This window comes from Rhipicephalus microplus, chromosome 3 (assembly GCF_043290135.1).
Source record: "Rhipicephalus microplus isolate Deutch F79 chromosome 3, USDA_Rmic, whole genome shotgun sequence".
Lineage (NCBI taxonomy): Eukaryota > Metazoa > Arthropoda > Arachnida > Ixodida > Ixodidae > Rhipicephalus > Rhipicephalus microplus.
This window is the reverse complement of record NC_134702.1, coordinates 138301812-138319464: the sequence shown is the minus strand read 5'-3', so window position 1 is coordinate 138319464 and position 17653 is coordinate 138301812. Positions and strand designations below refer to the sequence as shown.

General features: G+C 50.6%; 1 protein-coding gene across 2 annotated transcripts in view; it reads left to right on the top strand.

Moving 5' to 3' along the window:
- Positions 1–17653, top strand: part of ssh (Protein phosphatase Slingshot) — a 423428-nt gene that overhangs the window by 227096 nt on the left and 178679 nt on the right. The window lies entirely within an intron of this gene.

Genomic DNA, 17653 nt, shown 5'->3' with positions numbered 1-17653 from the left:
TGCAATGCTGCCAAGCGCACAGCTTGAGATACCTTTGCGTGGTCGTTTCGTCGAGGTAGACGAAGCGATGAAGTTAGCATTATTAGGCACCTGTGAATGTACGAAGAAAATTGAAAATATAGATGACAGTATCCTCCGAGGACACTGACGCAGAAGAAGGTATTTTAAAGGAGCAGTGGCACCCAATTTCAAACTCGAGATGTGGTGGAGTTATTTCGATCGATTTGTACACATGAGGTTTTTTTTTTTTTTTTGAAGGGGGGGGGGAGGGAGGAATTGAAAGGCGTCTCTAATGTAGAAGTCGTTCTATTTCGAGCGCAAAAAGCGTCCAAAGGCTCTACGGCTGTCAACTGAAATTCACGTCACTATTTCGTGTGGCCACGTGGTCAAATAAGGCGGCACCGCGGGAGGTGACCGCCTCGCAGCGCTGAAAAATTGGAGGGCTTTGCGCCCGTTTTGAATTACTTTCGGTAATGATCAAGCAAATCGATAATACATATATTACAGCGAAAGCTGTTATGAGATCACAACTCGGGTCACGCGCATGCAGTTGTCCGCCGCCGCCAGTGTCCACACCGCGCGAAATTAGAAAAAAAAAAACGTGGCACCAATGACACAGTAGGGCTCGGACTCGGGTCCGATGGATGCCAGCCCAGTACTCTACCACTGAGTTACGCCTGTGCGTTGTCAAACTGCCTCATGTCGGGAAAGCTATCGTGTTAATGCGACTTATAAAGCGTTTAAAAAAAAGCGAAAGAACAACCAGTCGTCGCACAATGCGAATAGTGTAACGAGTGGACCGTGCAATGCTCCAACCCATCGCAAAAGCTTATTCTTGTTTCCCTATTAACTGTGGCGCGTAACCGATTTAGCCAAATTCCTCATCGTCATCAGCCACTTCATAGGCAATTGGCACAATATTCCTAGCAAGTGTTTAGCAGATACCACGCTTCTCAGAAGAATGACGAAAAGTAGCCTAGCGAATGCCGTCCTACTACCCAAATGTTTATTATTAATGCTAGTAGTAGGAATCAAGCAAGTCGATGCTTGCAGCAGTTGGCCGATGAGTGTTTAGAAAGCGCTCTGAAAGGCTGCTCTTCTAGCTTTCGTTGTGACTGTGCCGCGCCTTCCGCGCAGGCCTGGCGTTTTTAATGCGTCCCCCTGTTGCATTATCGGTACCGAATCGTTACTGGGGGACCAATAACTACGCGTTGACGCAAAAAACACGACATGCGTCAAGTTCATGTCACTGCTCCTTTAATAATTTAATAAAAGAGACACCATCGGAATAGGAGTTCGACAAAACGTGTTTATGTTGTCTTTTTCCGTGTTTGGTCAAGTTTTCGTACATATTACGCAGCTAGGGCCACTCATATATTCGAAGCTAATTATGTGCTTATAATCAATCCAGGCTCTTTATATAGGTTCATATTGCCTTAATTCTAAGTTTGCTGGCTCGAAAAGTGCCGCACACTTTTGAGCTCCAAATTGAAATCTGTAGTGCCATTTTTCAACGGGGAGCGTCGGATGTTTCTCTACGAAGAGGACCGGCATGAAGCTTGAGTTTCGCGCAATTAAGATCAGTGTAGTCCATATTTCTGTACGCTGCCTGTATGGTATCTTATGTTTGGCGTCAATTTTTCTTTTGCGGCTAACTGTTAGTTAAGTTCCAGCTTACTTTCTTGGTTTCTGCTTGTCCTCGCGCACTCTGGGATGTCATTGCGTTTCAAGGTTAAATAAGCGGTCGTATGCTACTGTTTTGATTTGTGTGTGTGTGTGTTTATAACCACTCCGCTCGAGCAGAGAGGCGCGAGTACTATATCGACGCGTTGCGAGATTGTATGATGCCTGATACGCGACGAATGTTTCTATGCCTTCCGTTCCGTTTGTCTGGGAGATCGTGAAATACGCCGGTCGTTGCCCTTCACCGAGCTGTCGCTGACAATAGAGATACATTACGTTCGATTCGTCTCGCTTTTCTTACCCCTCCCTTCGCACTTTTTGTTTCATTTGCCCAGCCAATCGTCTCGTCACGTGCATCTTTTTTCTCTGTTTTTTTTTTGTCCGCTGATTGTCTTAACGTGCGACCCAGAAATGAGAGGACTGGTCCGTGTCCGCCAGACGCGCCAATTGAAACAACGCATTGACTCCCTCCCTGGGAACCGATGTATTTGTGCCCGAGGGAGAATGGCTAACAAGAAAAAAAGAACACAGAAATGAAAGTTCCCCATTGTCTTCGAGGTGGTGGCGACGCTCTCCGTGCACGACCACTCGGTCCAGCTCTCGGAATAGCTGGGCTCGTTGGGCGCCGCAGTTTCGGGACGTGATCTGGCATCGGTGGAGGCCCCTTGCCAAGCGCCAACCGAAACAACGCGTATACAGAGTCGAGCGGGCAAAATGAGGAAAACGAGACGCTCCTGTCACGAGCCTTCGTGTACGCCATCCTTTCACGCCGCTTAATTCCGCGCCTGCTGCTGCTGGTGGTTGTTGCTCGTCCGGGCGCCCTGCATGCAGTAGCGTGGTAATTCGTGCGTGCGCACGCGTGTGAGCGGGAGAGCGCACGTTAAACGTTTCGTCTCGTGCACGGCGCAATTTGTTTCGACCGCACCTGTTGTTCGCCCCGTTAATATGTACGCGGAATACGTGCCCGCGCGATAGAGTCGAGTGTTGTTTTGCGGGGGCATTTCAGTGGCCGCCGCATCAATTGGTGTTCGGCTGTGTGCACTCGCGTATAGAGAGCTTTCTCAGGCTAGAAGCATCCGTGGGAAACTCGCAGCGTTAAAAGGTTCCATTCACCTACTTCGCATTTCGATGCCCGTTTCGGCCATCTTGGTAGCACGTTTTCGTTTGGTTGCTGCGGCAGCGCGGATGAGGGAAGTGTTCGTCTAAATCGCAACGCAGAGACGCACAATATCTATTTTTGCGTGCACGTGCTGTATTAGTGTTCTTGTACAGCTTGCGGATCTTGAAAGATAATCAAATTCTTGTCAAAGTCTGACGTGTACACCACTGTATGAATAAAACTGGTGGTAGTGAGTGACTGCACAGTGATTATAACAACGTTGAGCTTACTTAACACTTGTATAACTAAATAATTATACTAGTGTTCGTGCATTTCGCCACCTATAGCGATGTAGGCACTGCGGCCGCATGCTGCAGTGGCGTAGGCAGAAAATTGCCTGCCCAGCCCTCATTTTTAGAAGTGAAGATGAGGGCGAAAATTGGGGATGACAGTGAAACCGCGTGTTGATTTACTTCGGTGTGCATTCCCCTGGCTAGACCACTGCGCGGCCGGAATCGAACCCATGACCTCGCGCATTGTCGCGCCACGCGTTGCTGTATGTACTGTATGCGAATAGATTAAGTGAGCCGAAGTGCCTCGGGCAGGCTGGCCGGCGTTTCGCTTTGTGTGTTTCCCCCTTTTCAGACGTCGTTTCCCACCTTTACGTTGGATGATTCGTATCCCAGGTAGACGTATGAGTTGCAGTGCGCCAAATGGCGCAGTGTACGATGCATTAAAGAAGACACTGGATAGGACGACCCATTACGGAGTTACGAGGCTTCGCTGCCCACAGATAAAATGTTGTGCAGTCTTTTCCGAAGACGTGCGAAACGTGGAACCCCGCATGGGGCAAGTTATCATCTCCGGGGCAGGGTTACGAACGGCGCTATATTTGTCCCGGTCGGGTCTCGCGCACGCCGTCGGGGGAGGGGTTTTATAGCCCGGTGACATCAAAAACCGAACGTTGTGCGCACTTGGCCCCGCACGTGCGTTTGGGTTACGTGCTGAGGGTACAGGGTCACGGTCGTCTTCCTGGAGAAGCCGGGACTCGTCCCGCCGGGGTACACCACCTCCTCCTCTGCGACATATCGAAAGGGAGCGGTGTACACTGCAGGGCATGCTGCTGCTGCTGCAAATGGCCACCGCCATCGGCGTCATCGCTTTTCCTTCTCCGGTGAGGCGATCGAGATTCGGAAAGGAAAGCGCCCGGCGGCGCGCGCGGAACCGTGTCGGCGCGCAGTTTCACCGTTGTCGTTGGCCGCGTTCGGGGCGACCGCGAAGGGTGTTGCTGCTTTCCCGTTCACCGCTGCGGGAGCGCACGCGAATCCCTTCTCGAAGCGCCCGACGTCACCACTAACACAGTGACCTCTGGGATCAGCACTCCCGCAGCTCTGTTCGTGCGAGTGCGCGCGTGTCACAATCGATGTTGGAAGACAAGACAAATGGGTACAGAAACCACGTGGTGGGTTACGTGTTCGCTTCGAGATTAGGGGCCGCAGGGTCGCGGAAAGAATAAACTGCCAGGAAAGAAAACGGGCGTAGCCGAGTTTCTCTTCGCGACCTGTCTAATCGGCTGGTACCATCAAGCCTCCTCCGTTTTCGCGGGCCCCGCGACCCGAAGCTGGGGTCGATTTGATTTGCGCATCAACGAGGGCACGTTGCTTGCGGTTGCGTGCGTGCGCGATGTGTCGTTTGGTTCGTTTATTTGTTGCGTGTACTCTGTTTCGCAGCTGACGTACACGGTGCGCCCACGCTGGGTTTATCTTGGCACGCGACCTCGTCTAGTGCGATGTTGTGCTCGTCGGTGGAGGCGAAGCACGCTCCGTTTATGGCCAAAGGAGTCCCGCTTGTAGAGGCCATGGCGTCGTGAGTTGAGAGCGAGCGATACAGTGTAGCGGTGCCGCGGGATTTCCTCGATATGGTTCAGTGTTCGGGTGAGGTGCTGCTCGTTGAGCGACTAGATTTGTAATTCGCAAATAAATACTAGGAGGCGGACAGCAACACATAGAACGACTAGTATTCTTGTCTTTCTTTGCGAGCTTCGCGTTACAAGGCATCTCATTCAACAAGTATAGAACGTGCCTAAGAAAAAAAGTATGCTGCTGCTTCTTGAGACCCACCCCCCCAAAGAGAGAGAAAGTAGAAGGAGAGAGGGAGGGAGGGAGCAGTGCTTTTATGAATGATAGCACGTTGATAATTCTCAATGATTATTGTAGTGGTTTTCAAGACCCGAAACAAGGATCTGATCATGAATGATGTTGTATCGGAGAGCTCCGGAAATTTCGACCATATGTTGTTCTTTAACGTGCGGTGACCTCGCACAGACACTCGGAACGTTGAAAATGTTGTGGGCCGGGAGTTGCTTGGTGAAATCGTTACTTATGCAGAACCATTAGCGGTCAGCAGGGTGGATATATCGCGCAATATTCTTATAAGAACATGCTTGAGCTATCGTGTTATGTTCCCAAGGTTCTAAAGTGCCCCATTGTGAGCGACAACCAGGCGTCTTACTAATCAAATATATATAAGAAAAATAGAAAAGAAAATTTGCAACAAGAAATAAAAGATGGAGTTACATAGATGGTCACGTTCTTTTTTGTTTATTTTTAATTTTTTCATCGTGCTGCTTCCTATAGCTTGCCCTATAAGGTCGCTCAGGAAACGGAAACGGCGCTTGAGCACTGCGTGCGATACTGCTATTACCCGCTATTAGTGTCCCCGAGGAGGGGGTTGGGAGTACAGGAAACCCGGAAGAACCGGCCTGATCAGTTCAATCGAAGCGCACGACGTGGCGTCGAACAGTAACCGGCCATCGCTGTGCGTTGCACGCAACCGCACCGTTTCGGCAGTTTGTGCCGCATTTGTGTACGTATACATGCGATGGGCGCCTCCGGGGAGCAACTGCTGATACCGGCTTCCATGTGCAGAAAACATGCTTGGGACCACTTTATTTTCCCCGTGATTCGGGGGGGGGGGGGGGTGAAGCGGCCCGCATTTTTGATGGGTTTATCATATACGTCGTTGAGACTGATTTTAAGGCGGAAGCGTTTTTTATGCCCATAACGTTTGATGGCTCTTGGGAGGCACAACGTTGTCGGGCCGCTTTATTTTAAATTTGTGGAAAGTGCCCTCCTGTGCTGTTACCGTGAAGTTGTTCGTATTTATGGGCTTGTAAAAATCAGCCGTGTGTATCGTATACTTTCAGCATTGGGCCTAATGTACAGGCTGTCCGGTAGTTTCATAAATAAATAAATAAATAAATAAATAAATAAATAAATAAATAAATAATATTTGCACGGCACTCGTTTATCAGTTGTTTTCCGCGACGAACACGATTTATGGTGGCCGTCTTGTATTTGGCTAATAAATAAGCAAACCGCTTGGCTAACGATGTGTGCCAGTTGCTATGAACGGTCTATAGGTTCTTTGCGTGCCGTTTGCAGCTCTTTCCGTGTCGCGAGTCTCTCTGAACCAGCACATTAGCATTACTAAAGCTATGCGCACACGCGGCTCTCGACTGTACTGCTATGCTCTATACTACCCCATTTTACCTTTAGTGCATTTCTGTGCACGCACCTGTCAGTGTGTGCCCGAGCGCGAAGGGGAAGCATAACTCGTGTCTCTATTCCGTTGTTTTCGTTCCTTATCGCGGTATTGTTTCCGCGTATGGCGTGATACAGCGCGCTGCCTACTCGGGCGTATTCGCATATATAGTAGCACTGCAGCAGGATGTCGTGCTTTGCGCACCGCTGAGCTGTTATATGGCCGGCTCCTCCGGCAGTTCATCACGCACGCGGGCGGGTAAGCGTGACCGTTCCCATTTGGGGAACGACCGACCTCCGGTCGTCGTCGACCAGCTATAGCATCTACGCTTTGTTATACGGCAGTCCGTTCGCGTCACCCGGCGACATTGCCGCTGCCCGCCGGATATTCCTCGGTCAATCGCCTGGCTCGGCCGGGTCATGTCTGTCCGGCGATGGCGAGTTATATATAAGAGGAACGGCACGGGGCACGCGTGCTTATACGCGCATTCAGTCGCGGACGCACATTGATTACGGAGACACCATTGCTATTGTTCGAAAGGAGGGTGGGGGGGGGGCAGAGCTGAAGTTAACCGGTAGTTGAAGTTTCGAAGCAGAGTCGGAAACAAGGAACGTAGTGTGGATTCGAAGCAGAATGTTCAGTTCTTCATGAAGCGGCTGTGGCTTGTTTGTTGGAGTGGTTGTTCTCGATGGTTTCCTTGCTCGAAGGCAAAGCGTCGTTGAATCATAATGTAAACATGACCGCGCCGTAGCTTTTTGTTATCCCTTGCTACAACAAACGTTCGTGCATCGCCTAGCGGTACGCGCACGACTTCGCCAAGACTTTCGAATGCTAATGACATATGTAGTGTTGGCACCGCCGCGCATCGTCGACGTCGTGTTCAACGATGGCGCCGCGTCTTTGTCGTGGAGAAGACAACTATGGGGCGGCTAGGTCCGCTCCCCGCTTCGTTTTATCCCAGCGAAATGCCATGACGGCTGCTCGCCATGCTGCGTACCTTCAAGTCGTTACTTATGCCTTCTTCTTGGGAATCACGGCTTTCCGAGCTGGCAACTGGTGACCCTACAGACCAGGCCCGGTGTGCCGCCACAGCCAGTGGGGCTCTACAAGAGGGCTCCACCCGTGACATTACCACGGACTCTCCTTTCAAAATAATGCTTATCCCCTCATGCCTTCTTTACTCAGCTCCAAGTCGTTGTACGGACATTTTCACCGGAGAGAAAGACCACGTTCTTTCTGGGCTGTTGCACGGGTATACAGAAGCTGGCGTCGCAACCTCGGCAGTGCATTTCTGTGGTTCCCGCATGTTAACTAGAGCCCATCGAGAATTTCGGTGGCGAACAGGTAGCCTTGGATGACAGTCTGCTTATGGTGGACCCTAACGAGCACAGCGGGGCAGTGCCACTTTCGAAGAGAACTATTCACAGATGAAAATATAACCGGTTTAATGTGAAGGCTTAGCTCAAGTGACCTGGAAACTAACAATAACACAAACTTCTACCGGTCAAATTCCAAACAGGTAAACTAAGACTGCACGAAGAGGAAATACGAGAAAAGACGCAGGGACAATGTGCAAGGCATTCACTTCCAGATATTCAGCGAAAGGTAAGCGAGCGCTGACAAGAACCAACTACAGGGAATTCCAGGCCTGGCAAGAGCATCCACCGGCTGGGCCAACCCTTTCAGGCACACAATGCTCGAAAGAGCTCGGGAATCAGCGACGTTGAATGCCTACGTCGGTTGAGGGTGCCGGACGAAAGAGCGAAAATATACGGGGTCGGAGGACGACGCAGCCAACAACGACGTCGAAAGGTCGGAGGGCTTGGCTTTCGGTCCCTCAGGCCGGGAGTCCGTTGCGACGCCGTTGCAAGAATAGCGAGCGCCCGTCCGTGGAAGTACATGGGAGACTTGAAAAGCGCAACTCCTTGTCCGGCCCACAACAAAGGCGCCCTTGCCGCATACAGACACGCTCCATGGAAGGTAGACTCGACTCACGGTCGATCCGCCGTGGTCGGTCCTGTTGAGTCGCTGGAATGGTTCCGGGACACAAGCCGAAAACTTTCCCTTTTCGCCAGTGGCGTTTTGTCCGTTTTTAGCGCTAAGCTGACCAGCTAGCTAGAACGTGGCAGACAGCCATTGTGGCACGGACCACGAGAAGCGATGCGAGGAGAGCGGGTCACGGCACAGAGGGAAAAAGTTTTTCGGCCCTGCCGAGTTCTTCCTGCAAAGACCGCAGCGCGCAAGCAAAAGACAATGGGGGAACCCCGGAACGTGGGCATATGACGGCGCCCCGGCAAACTTGGAAATGCAAGGCAGACGGCACGCGGTGCATTGTCGGGGTTAATCGAGCGTCAGGGTTGATCGAGCGTGCTGCCACTCAAGTAAAGCGAAGACTGTAAGGGTCGTCGAAGCTTTCGCGCGCGTTCAGTTGGTACACTGTAATCCACGCTGCACAAAAACTTCGGCGCAAATGAATGATTGGCGCAAGTGAGGCGGAGAAAGTACGAAGTCTACATCACGTCACAGAAATCGTCGCTAATAAAAATGAGCGCAATTTGATTTCGATACAGCAGCGATGCACAGGTACAGCTGAGTCCTGAGTGCTATGAAGTCAATTAGCTTCTGAGATACTGGATTCGGCTAATGATGAGCCTGATATCGGAAAAGGATCACGCGCGCATGCACACAAATATAGAAAGGGAGGAAGGACGGAGGCAGGGAGAAAGAGAGAAGCGTGTTCCTGTTTCTTTCAAATTGAAGTATATACGCGTAAGATATGAGCCTTACAAGGTTCAACGTTTAGTTTTCTAATGTGGAGGGTTGCTTATATATAGGTCACGGTGAAAACTGTTTCTGTACATAGCATCGTGTCTACACAAAAGAGTAGATGCGGCGTACTTGGATTCTTGTAACGTGGCGGAGTGCTTAAGGTTACACTGCAATGATCCATCCACGAACGAGCACTATATACTCGCTAAAAAGCACGTCTGCGACAATCCCACGCCATTCGTGTTTGGACCAGCGGGGACCTCGGAGACACTTGTCGCGACATACATAATACATGTCGTGCGCAACCGCGCGTCAGCGCGGCTGCTCGGCAACGCGTCGCCCTTGCTCGTACAGAACGGTGCAAGGACACCTACGGGACGTCTTCCGCTGACGACGAGTCACCGTCGCGTGACCGGCGCGTTGCCGCACGCCACGTCGTAGCGCGATGGGCCAAAAACAACAATGCCGCAAGGCGAAAGCACGCTGAGGAGTTCATAAAGGACAGAGAGCCATAAGCTTCTGCTGCGGAAAACCCACGATAGGTAGGAAAGGAAATATGAGTAAAAGAACGGCAGGGAGGTTAACCAGCCTATAGGCAGCCGGTTTGCTACCCTGCGCATGGGAGGGGGATGGGGAAGATGAAAGAGAAGTAACTTTCAAGTATGATGCCGGGGAGCCAGTATATTCATGGATGGATAAATGGATGGATGGATGGATGAAAAACTTTTATTGGGGTCCTGAAGGATTCACCCCTGTTTTATAGGGGTAGGATCGCGGGCCGCTCCCACGTTGGGACGGGGAGGCCCAGCCTCACCGCCGCATCGTGGGCAAGGTTGTCCAGAAGTATATTCATGTTAAAAAAAAAAAAAAAAACGTATGCAAGGGGCAGCACTGGAATCCATAGTGGTCCAATCGGTCTCGAGAGGATATTAAATACAGCGTGCGATGAAATCTTCCAAATAACGGCCTTTTTTACCATGGTCCGCTCGTTGCGATTATATTTACTTCGCCAGTATGTATTTTCATTGTCTACCTACACCGCTCCTCTCCTGCCTGCATAACCACACCAATGCGCGTCATCAAGTACACTGACTAAGGAAAGGGGGCGTGGATAATCGAACTGAATAATTATGACCGCTGATTTACAACCATGTTTTCGTCTCCTATCGGGTCTTATGAGACTTTGCTGTGCATACTGTACGTACTAAGTTTTTGCTGACGATCAACGCATTCGCGTTATTGCGAATTCGTTTTAAAAGACGTCTGCTAACGCGAAAGTAAATGGCTCGATCGCGGCCACGACATAGAAGCGCGGTGGTTTGGGCTAGATTGTATGACATGACTATTGTTACAGCGCGAGATCAGAACAACGACGAAGTGATTAAGAAGAAGACGAGCGCTAACTTCCTACTGAGATCTTTTGTCCCGTTGTCGTCGTTCTGATCTCGCGCTGTAACTATCGTCGGCCACGCCAGTCGCATTTCAGAGCAGGGAGGCGAAAGGGTAGAAGCCCGTGTGCAGTGCTATCAGAGCACGTTCACGAAAAGCTGATGGTGTTCACCAGATGTTATTACCTAAAGACAGATTCTAGCCGTGTTCTTTCTTTGTCCGTTCCGTTACGTCCGACAGCGTAGCGTCGGATGTTACCTTCGGTAGCCGAGTTACTCTTTTGTGTGTACATTATACAAAAAGTAGTCATCCCTGTACACAGCTGCTCATGCGCTTGCCGCGACAGCGCTTTCGTTGCCTCCGCACTCGTCTGCCACGAGGAATGATGTTTTGTACGCCAACGCGCTCCCCCCCCCCCCCCCGCATCCCCCCCCCTTTCGATTCAGACGACTTCCCGTTTACGCAGCTTGCTCTGTTGATTCTTTCCGTCGCAGGTCACATCTCTTGGGATTACCGCGTGTGCACGTAAGCGTGGACGAGCAGGCAAGTTCCGATTGACCAGGAACAAGGAAGAGAGGAAGGGGTTTAGCCACAGTGTGAACATCTAATGTACGTCGCCTATGCACCCTCGTGTGTATACGCGTGTGCCATTCACGCTCGCCCGGTCCATTGTGGAGAGGTCGACCCAATATTTGCGCACAACGGACTTCTGCGGCTGCTGCTTCTACTACCGCTGCTCCGAGCTCCCTCAACCCCCGCTGCAAACGCAGAGGTCGTTTCGCGAGCATGAGTTGCGTGCAAAGAGATGACCACTGACGCGGGCGTGTTCTTTTTCTTTTTTTTCTTTTGAAGGTGCAATGCGGTAACCGGGCACGCAGAAACGCATCACATTCGCTTGTCGCATCGCTGAGGCGGTGTGTTTGTGCATTGAGAGAGTTACTGGCACAGGCTCATTCACTCCGCTTCAGTGAAAATAAATCGAAACTTTTTTTTTGGTGGGGGAATCTGCTTGCTTCATCACTTTGAATGGGCGTATTCAAGCAAAAGGGAGCAACACTTATCATTGTGAAGTGTTTCTAAAGTAGATATAGCGCATTATACTAGTATAGGTTTGTTGACCTGCTGTTCGGGACGGGCCTCTCGTTCGCCAGATCATATTCGGTTTCCCGTTCTCTGACGATCTCACACCCCAGTGACGTGTGTGTTGCCTCTCTTATACGTTTCTCTCATTACATTACTTGTAGTACGATCATTTCTCTCGATCCTCTCACCGTTTTTCATCTTTAAGGAACAAGGAAACATATCCACGCTTGGTTTCCCATATAGCGCTCTTGTGAACGTGTTGCGCTCCGGAAACCATACGTGCAGCCAGTGTGCGTGTTCTGTTCTTGCTCGATCGCTTTCTTGGCTTGTTTTTTTTTTTCTCACCTGCGCGTTTTCCGAAGTTGATGTTCACTATGCGGACAATAGCGGCGTTGCTCTTTTTTTCAACGAGTTAAAAATTTGTCTATTTGAGAATTCTGAAAAGTAACATTCGGGCGAAGCTATATATACTGGAAGGTCTGGCTTCAACTGTACTCCACCTTGCTGTAATTTAATGTATTCCGAGAAGTATAATTTCCGCGCATGTTAGCCGCATTATTGAATTTTCTGAAAGATTACATCACAGCGAATGATATATACCCAAACAACCTGTGCGTGCGTGTGCGTGTGTGTGTGTGTGTGTGTGTGTGTGTGTGTGTGTGTGTGAATGCGTGCGTGCGTGCATTATTTTTGAATAAGTTTATTGTCCGGCAGCTACAGCTGCCGGACAATGGGACTAACGCTGCCAGTTATTCCGCCGAGCAGATTTATGTGCGGTTTTATTCTCGCAATGCCGTAGTTGTGGCGTGGTGCTGCATCATATAAAAAAGAAAAAAAACGTACCTTTGATTGCAGAGTTTGTTTCTCTTCCCGGCTTAAACGACTTAAGAAATACAGTTCGTTCCTCCGTTTAAATCGGCTGGTATACCAAGAGCTGTCATTGCCGCACAACCGATTGTCATTGCGGGTCAATATCGCTTGTCGCTTGAATCTGCGCGTTCCACTGAAGTGTACGCTTATTCGATCACACCCGCATAGCCTCCATCAACCGATTGCGTGTGCGCCTGGCCCGCCGCCTCCTCAGTTCACCCAAGACGCATACGAAGTGGTTTTCTCACATACATAATACGTGCGCCCGCCCAGCCTTTCCGGTCTGTCGCGTGCGGTAATACGCGGAAGCGTATTCCGCAACCCGCTCTCCTCGCTGCTCGAATATGGAGGTTGTCAGTAATAATGGTTGGGCCTAATTCGCCCACCGAGTCCCTCTCCCTCTTGACTGTACACACTGCTGCATATGCACCCTGCACGTCCTTGATATCCGGTGAGCTGCATTGCGCGTGCGTGTGTGTGCACCGACATACGTACTCGCTTGATTCGGGTGATTATGCTCGCCGCCGCCGACCGTGACTTTTCACTCGTGGCGGTCCATTCGTGAGGCGAACTTGTGCGTGCGCACCTTTCCTTTCCGGCGTGCTTTTTTTTTTTTTTTTTTGGTTTCGCGGTGCGTGCGACTGACCGCGCCGCAACGCTGGATCGCCTGCCCTGCAGCACCCGTTGCACAACGTTTTCGTCGGCGAATAACACCGAGACATGGTTGACTTCAGGGTTTCTCCATTCGCCCGGAAACGACTCAGGGTTGTGAAGTAAACTCTTGATGCATAGTCAAAGTTATTTTTCCGTCTCCTTGAAAATTATCCGTCCTTGGAAAAATAAGTGATTTTTTCCTTTCTCTCTGTCGTTTACCCGATGAAGTTTTTTTTCAACGACCCATTTTCGCCACGTTTCGCTGTTTTGTTCCCACGTAGTGAAACAGATCACCTGGCCTACACGATGGTGACGTGGCAGCTCTCGCAGTTTTTTTTTATTTAGTGCATACCCTAATGAGAATCAAAAGGAATGTCCTTTGCTGCGGGTCTGATATCTCAACAGTGATGACTGCTTATAAACTTTCTCACTAAACAAACGGAGTATAGCGTGCGACGTCGATAACCGACAGGCATCTCCACGCGATCCATTAAAATATATATCTTTCAGTGGTCTCTTTGGACATCCCACAGTAGTCAATGTAATCTAATCCAAAATCGCGTACAATAGTTTTCGGTTCTCGAATTTCGCGCGCCGGTCGGTGAAGTGAAATAAGAAATATATATAATAAAACATGCTTGAGTTTTTTGCCGAAAGTGTGCAATCCAATAGTTTGTCGATTGACTTATGTGAGCAATTTTTGGTTCGGGATTGTGTTACATACATTTCTATCAGTTCAGTATAGGTCGTAGTCTTTGTATAGCGACAACGATATTGTGGAGCCCCCTTTTGTCCATTACGCACTCTTGTATCTGTGAGGTGTACTTTAATACGCGAACACACACAAATATCGAAAGAAAAAATACAATAGATTTATAGAACAGACACTCAGAATGCATGGCCGCTATCGGCACCTGGTTCACCAAACCTGGCGCCGTTTCTGTGCCTCCTTTAGACATTCAATCATCCGCTTGACAGTAATTTCACTCTTCAGAAGCGTGTTACGTCGTTCATGAATTAATAACCGCTATACTCTTTAGCGGCTCTCGCGTTTCAGAGTTGCTGCGTCAGCTTCATTCACTCCATTCTCCCGTTAGATGGCCGCCCGCCATTGGCATAGCTCCTCGACAGCTTCGTGGCCTAGCGGCTGATCAAGCTTGCCAATGCCTCTTGATTAAAACGGCAGCGAAGAAAGCGCGCGCGCGTGCTTGAGTTCCGTGGAGGCGAAGGGAACGCGCTCGAATGCCTCCAGTGCCACGGTCTCCCGTTTTCGGAGCCTCGGGGAGGAACTGACCTCGCCGGGCCGACTTTGTGCTTGTATACCGTGTACATGCGTATACACACGGAGGCGTCCCGTCCAGCCTGCGCGAGGTCTTGGACGAGCCGCGTAATTGTGCTCCTTGGCGAGCAACCAGCGGCCCTGAGAAGTGTGTGTATAACTTGCGTCGCCGATTGCCCTGCACCTCGCGTGCCCGTGGGCGATGTAAGAGGGACGCGCGCCGTGTGTGGTGGGCCCACGCATCCTGTGTTGTTGCGTGTGCGCCAGCTCGCTTTGTACGCAATGGCCGCGCGTTGTGCGGCGAGACACAGGTGCGTTGCCTGCGTGCGTGTGTGTGCGGTGTGACCATTGTACGACGACGCGCGTGGGTGGCGCGATGTGTTTGCTTATATACAGTACGCCGCCGTGTAAGACTAATGCGGGCTACTGAACGCCAACGTCGTGATGGGATGTGCGTGGAACCTTTCTTACCGTGATGTGAAGTTAAGGTTGACACTAATGGTTACGGCTGGCGTATTAACACGTGATCTGTGCTGTTGAAGTTCTTCATGGGCACTCACAGCTCGTATTGCTACGGAAACATGACGGAAGAAAAAGAAAAAAAAACTTAAAGATTGAGAGTTGTTATATTGTGCGCAATTTTCTCGGTCATTCATCTTAACCTCACGTGTACATATACAAGGACGTCCTTGAGGGGCTTCTTGAATCGCTGTAATACAATATGCTTCATGGAACGTCCCAATATGGCTAAGCGAACGACGTCTGTCGAGTCAACACAGGTGTTCTTATTCTGTATACGGTCTTCTCAAATTCCACCATATGTCATCCTGTCACTTCTGATTGGCCAGGAGAGCTGCTGCTATATACTTATTGGCTCAGAGGGTGGCATGGTGGGATTCGAAAAGGCGAAGGAGTTTCCCGTATATCACGACAAAGAAGTTTTGAGAACGGTCTTTTGTATAGTTCTCCTGCGTATGTCTCCGTGGTACTTGCGAGCTCAGATGGCTTACTGTGCCCATATCTCAAAACCAACGCGATGGTCCAGTGGTCATGTATGTTGCTTGACTGCTCAGGTGAAGCTCGCAGGTTCGAATTCCTGCCGTGGTGGCCGCCTTTCGATGGAGGCAAGGTGAAAGAGTCCTGTGTGCTTAGATTTAGGCGCAGGTTATAAAACCCCGGCTGGTCGGAACCGCCGGAGCCCCGCAATATACGGCGTCTCTCGTAATCCTATCCTGGTTTCGGAGCGTAAAACCCCGCCACTTATCATGCCTACAAACAATGGGTTCGCTTCATCGTCTTGTTTTCTCGCTATACACCTCCGCTCTCGTTTCTCGTTTCTTGGTCGACGTCCTGTGCGTATATGCCCGGGCTCCCGCACATTTCGCTGCGTGCGGAAGGCCACTCGGGTGCTCTTGGCGCTGCTCTCCGTTCCTGTGCTACGTTCGACCAAGCGGCAGCTGTCAGCCTCGACGACCGCGCTTGCGTCACGCAGGAAGCCGGTCTCCGGTCGAAACGGAAGCTCGCAAGTCAGCGCCGAGGACTTATCGACGCAGCAAGAGAGGAGAAAAAAGAAATACAAGGAGCAAGGAAGATGATGCGACAACGCTTTGAGACACACAACGACAGAAGCGACTGCTGCACGGGGTGACAGAACGACGACCCGAACGGACATTGGTGGCGGCTTCCGAGTGTTGCGCGATGCGGGCTTGCGCTGTGTCCCGCGGACCGGTTCGGTGTGTATTGCGGTGCTTCTGAGCCGGCTTCTGAGCCGGCATGCCTCCTCGCGCGGCCGCAGCCCGGACGCTCTGGGTTTCCGGTCATTGTTCTTGGACGGCCGCTCGCTTTATAAAACGCTTCGGCGGCCATTTGTTCGGCGCTCGTGCACTTAAGACGGCGCGCGGAACGACGTGAGGTGGTGTGTCTTCGAGTTTTAACTGGAGCGGACGGTTCTTGATAGCGTAGTGGCACGTTTGTGACTCACCATTTTGTTTGATAGAACTGAAGTGTATACGATGCCGTAACGGCTGCGCTCGTCTTTTAGCAGGGCACGTCTGATTAAGTTATGACCGAGCATTGTGCTCTAACGTGAGCCACGAGCCTCGTCATGACACGTGGACATGTTTACATGTTACCCGCATTCAAACACTGTCTTCGTGGCCTGCATCTAATCTCTAATGTGAGCCCAGCATGGCCGTAGTGACAGTTAGCCTCACCGGCTAATATAATGGTTATACCTCCATAAAAAAATAGTACAACTTGCGCGCGTATGCCGAAAAACGCTTACACATATGTGAATTGAAGCATCTGTACAATCAGCAAATTGCTTAAAACACTGTTACATCTAATCAATTCTGTACAGGGTCCCACAGTATTCAAGCTGTTCGTTGCGGGGGGGGGGGGGGGGGTCATCGCTTTCAAGTGTGAAATGCCAAGCTCGGAGTATAGACATGGCAAGCTTTTAACTATAGCGCATGAAGCTTCGAAACTTTAGGACATTTTCCTGTGAAATTCAAGGTATGCATTTATACGGTTAGGCGTCCGCTCCATTCGGACTCCCCATTTGTGACTCCTACAGCAAGCACTCAGCAAGGCGGGTGTTCTTTGGAATAAAAAAAAAAAAAGCCTGCTCCTAGTGTGTGTTTGTTCTTTTTTTTTTTTGAGCCACGGATACGGAGTAATGCGATCGCTTCGCCGGCTTTATTTCGCCAGCTGACTCCCGACAAATCTTTCAGAGACGGGGCGGTCGCTGACCTCTTTTCATTGTAAGATCTCGCCGACTGACGTTATTATTATTGTTTTTCCTTTTAGGCCGCGCTTCCACTTTCTCGGCCGTTGCGTCTTTTTATTTGCGAGCTGTTTTGCAACTTGCGTCCCGTGCGGTTGCATTTCGTTTCGCCTCGACGATCTGGCCGTATAATGACAGCCGTTTAGCGTTTCCTGTAATTCAGCCCCGTAATCAAGATCGCGGCACTTTGTCGGGCTTGCCCGGCAGATGGCCGGCTGTTGCGGCGTTTAATACGGTCAATTTGACTTACTGCGACGCATAATGGCTGCAAAACGTCGTGGCCCCGCGCGTCGCCTGTTGGCTTGGCCGACTGCTCTCGTGTAGGTCGCGCCGTATGCCAGAGTACGCGCTTCGGTCCGTTCGTGTAGGATAGACAATGCTCGACTCGAAACCGGGAGCCGTTACGACGCTTGGATTGTGTGAATGGGAGTGCGCGGGAAACTTGCGTCATTGATTATCGTAATCGGCGGAAGAGTTACCCTTAACAATGTTGACTCTT